The 3,891-nt window shown below is 45.7% G+C and overlaps 1 pseudogene across 1 annotated transcript; it reads right to left on the bottom strand.

Moving 5' to 3' along the window:
• Positions 1 to 2,389: 2,389 nt before the first annotated feature.
• LOC307181234 (protein-L-isoaspartate O-methyltransferase domain-containing protein 2-like) lies at positions 2,390 to 3,689 on the bottom strand (annotated as a pseudogene). The gene has a single exon. The product of its transcript is annotated as a protein-L-isoaspartate O-methyltransferase domain-containing protein 2-like (transcript).
• Between the last annotated feature and the right edge of the window lie 202 nt (positions 3,690 to 3,891).

Here is a 3,891-nt window from a genome sequence, read left to right as displayed (position 1 = left end):
GGCTTAAGGAACTTTATCTGTGCTCATTTCAATCTGGTTTTATGCAGCACCCCAACTCACCTTTACCCTTAAGCAAGCATAAGTTGGTTTTCTAAATTTGAGACCCTGTTCTGTTCTGTAATTCAGTTCCTGTGTAGCCAAGTTTACATTCCGTGTATTACTGATATCTTTTTTTTTTTTTTGCCGTAACTACCTTTATTGGTATCGCTTGTGTATCAGTTCATCAAAACCTTTGTTTCATATTTCTCGCCTTAATCCCCTGAAAGTTCCAGATGGGCAAAAATACTTTTAAATACGCAGCTGGCTTCTGTCTTATGTGCTTAATATTATACATTTGTTGCTTGTTTTGCACATGTCTATGGCTGCACTACTTGCAAGACGAAAGTCACATATAAAAATACAGACTAATCGAAACACAAAAGTCAGCCATTGTCTAGAATGTGGTTTACAATACAGAGCTTGCAGACAACACAGACTATATATATAAGTCATCTGTCTGAAAACAGAAAGTAGTGTCTCATACTGACTCCGGAGAAAGGTGCTGACACACAGGGAAACTCACTGATGATTCTCCTTTATGTTTATTAGATAGATCAATACCAAATTATTTCACATATATTATATTCAATATCTATATATATATATCTTGTAACCAAATTCTGGTTTAAAAGTCACAAACCAACATGTAAATACAAAATGTTAGGAAAGGTTTAACATACATAGGGGAAAACATGTCTTATGCCTCGCAAAGACTTTCTACAATCTAGCATAAAGGCAAATGTGGTTGAAAAAAAAGGAAATCCATATACAATTACAGAAAAACATTTAGTCAAGCCACCTAATATAAAATATTTCAGATATCATGTCCAAAAACGTCCACGTGTTGCAGAGGTCTCTACAAATCAATTAGAATGACGTCAACAAGATCTGCAAACCGAAGTCTTAGCAAGTAAACATGACTCATGCTTTTCTCTCTGAGACAATGAGGCTTGACGTTCAGTTAAAGGCAGGTAAACACGACTATGAAGAAACCCTTCTTTACAACAGCTTAACGGTACCCATTTAGGGCAATACACCCGCTTTCCCAGCTATGTGTGCACGCAGTGTTCTGTGATAAAATGACTCAGTTACTTTAAAAAAGCATAAATGGCAAAACAAAATAACCAGAACTCCGTGAAGCTGGTAAAACCACAAAGACACTGAAATCCAGCAACTCCTGAGAGGCTGAGAGATCAAATGAATCATAAAATCTGGATGACTCTGATTTGGGGTTTAACTTTGGTTAAAACTGAAAAGTCTGAAAAGAACCAATGTTTTGGAAGAAGCAGTGTCACTTGTAAACATCCTGCCACCTAACTAAAAGGACGGCCTCTTCTTCTAGACCCACGACTTAATAAGACAGGAAGCTCTCAACACACAGCGCTGGAGAAGATGGATTCCACAAGTCAAACTTGAGTGAAACTGTTCTAATGCAATGTACCAAACACGCGTTTGTTCTTAGGAAAAATTACAAAACTAACAAATATTTTTCTCCAGAATTATAAAAGATAAAATCTATGAATCAGTACTGTTATGTGATTACAGAACAATAGCCAACTGAAAAAAAAAACAAAACACCAACCCACAGGCCGTCTACACCGTCCCCAATCCATTTCCTGCAGCCAGTACTTCCCACCTGCTCTGAGGACTGAGCCTTAGACACCGTTGACTGTATTTAAAGTTGAGTCAACAGTACTCTCTGTCTCTGGGGCAAAAGTAATGCAGCTCATTACTTACACACAACACTTGTTTCATTCTTCAGGACTTTCTTTGACGGGATTACTCAATGTTGGTTACTTTAAAGGTAACAAAAGGTGTCAGAAAAAAATGCCTTGGAATTCTTTTGCAATTCCACAAAGACACCTGGCAATCTGATACGTTCATTCCTCTCCCCATCACAATTTTTGTTTTTTAAAATTACAATTGACAACTCACGTAAGATGTAATTAATTTACTTAAAATAAGAGAGGGCTTTTCAATCAAGTATCCACGTTCCAAATAACTAAAACATTTAGTTAAATCTTTTAAATTAATCTTTTAATAAATCTTTAATTACTCGGTGCCAGTAATTAAGAGGTTGATTCCGTAAAATTCAAACTTGCACATAGGCGTGTCCCACTCAGAAAAGATTTCATACACTTAGCAACTTGTGCTTTTTGTCTCACCTTTTATAAGAAACACAGATTAATTTCAACTTCAGTTTTCCTTTCTGATGCAGACACGTGTACCTTGTGTAAGAAACGGTCTCCAGGCCACCTCCACGTGTAGACCTCAGCATTTCCTGAGAGTGTGAAGTCAACCCCTCCTCCAGGAGACTCTCGCCCTTTTGAGACATTCCCCCTTGCACCTTATGTTTGTCAGACTATGTTTACAGAAATCAGATGACTGGATGAAAACTCTACAGGACAGTCAAGGACAGACGAGAAGACGAGATGCAGAGCGGGAGCCCCTTCCTCCTCCAGTGCACCTGCTGCGGGAAGCCCTCCAGGAAGGCTTGGCCTCCTCCCCTGGACCACAGACTTACTTTTCTTTGTAATAAAGCAGGTAGTACTTCAGGGGATCTGGCAGAGGGAGGCTCAGGACCTTCTCACGCAGGAAGTTCACCGGGGGCTCGGGCTTGGTGTCCGGCGGGGTTGTCACCTCTTCTTCTTGCCGCTCGTCTTCCAGGTCTCTGCAGCTGGTGTCATCAGAGGGGTTGGAGAGCCGACTGGCAAACACCTCTTTGTCCAAAAAGACAATCGTTTCCATTCGGCGGCGGCGAACTCTCCTCCGTTTAAACCTGGGAGTGTTCTTCAGTCCGTTCCCGTTTTTGTTCACAGCTTCCTGGTGGATGACCTTCTTAATGGTGCCCCGGATGGCAATGTGCGCCAGGTCCTGGAGGCTGCGAACCGCCAGGGGTGTGGACAAGTCGTGATTCTCCTGACTCCGACTGGCAGGGCTGGACGAGTGGAGCAAAAGACACAGCCAGAATCTTTTTGGTTTCCCAGGCGGAAGGACCCGTCCGAGTTATCTTAGTCAACTTCTCTTCCAGCGGCATGACCAGGACGCCCCCGACTTTGAGGAGGCTCTTCATGTACCCCTCGTGCTGCTTCTGCACGCCTGCCCCGCAGTACACCCGGTCATACTGAGAGCAGCCTGGAGAGATCTCCAGGCAATTGCCGGTGACGAAGGAGGGCTCGCAGAAGTCAAACTTGTCGAAGCTGTCACTCGTCCTGATGAAAAAGTCCAGCTTCTGCTTCGCATACTCTGTCACATCTGAATGGAGTTCCACCCCGTGGTTCACACCAAAAGGACCGAGGATGAGCCCCACCATGGAGCTGAGGTAGCCGGTGCCGCTGCCCAGGTTCAGGAAGGAAAGGCCAGGCTGCAGGTCCAGGGCCTCCATCACCTCCGAATAGATGCACGGAGCAGAGAGGTGGATGTTCCCGTGCTTCCACGCCAGGTCCTTGTACGCGTTCTCCTTAAACTCCTCGAGGTAATAGTCGGCGCGGTCAACAGCTCGGAAGGCCTGCTCCACCAGCTCGGAGCGGATGTACTGCGCCGCCTTCAGATGGTCTATCAGCTCGTCGTTGTCTTCACCAGCACTCACCGCGCCTCCCATCTTCGGGACCGCGCTTACAGAAAGCTGCCGCTGGAGAGACCTCGGGAACCCCCGGAACGCTGGAGGGTGGACCCCCGGGGAGGGGGGAGGGGCGACGGGAGACGCCTGGGACGCGGAGGGGTGTTTATGCTTGGGGGTGGGGAAAGAGAGGACAGCGGAAGAGGACAGGAAGACGGGGAGAGGAGAATGCGGCCCTGGGGGAGGGTCCGGGAGCCCGGGACCACAGGAAGGGGAGGGGTGGAGAGGAGGGA

Source organism: Stenella coeruleoalba, assembly GCF_951394435.1.
Source record: "Stenella coeruleoalba genome assembly, contig: scaffold_240, whole genome shotgun sequence".
In the NCBI taxonomy this organism is placed as follows: Eukaryota; Metazoa; Chordata; class Mammalia; order Artiodactyla; family Delphinidae; genus Stenella; species Stenella coeruleoalba.
The sequence above is the reverse complement of the archived record's forward strand: the minus strand, read 5'-3'. Positions and strand labels throughout refer to the sequence as shown.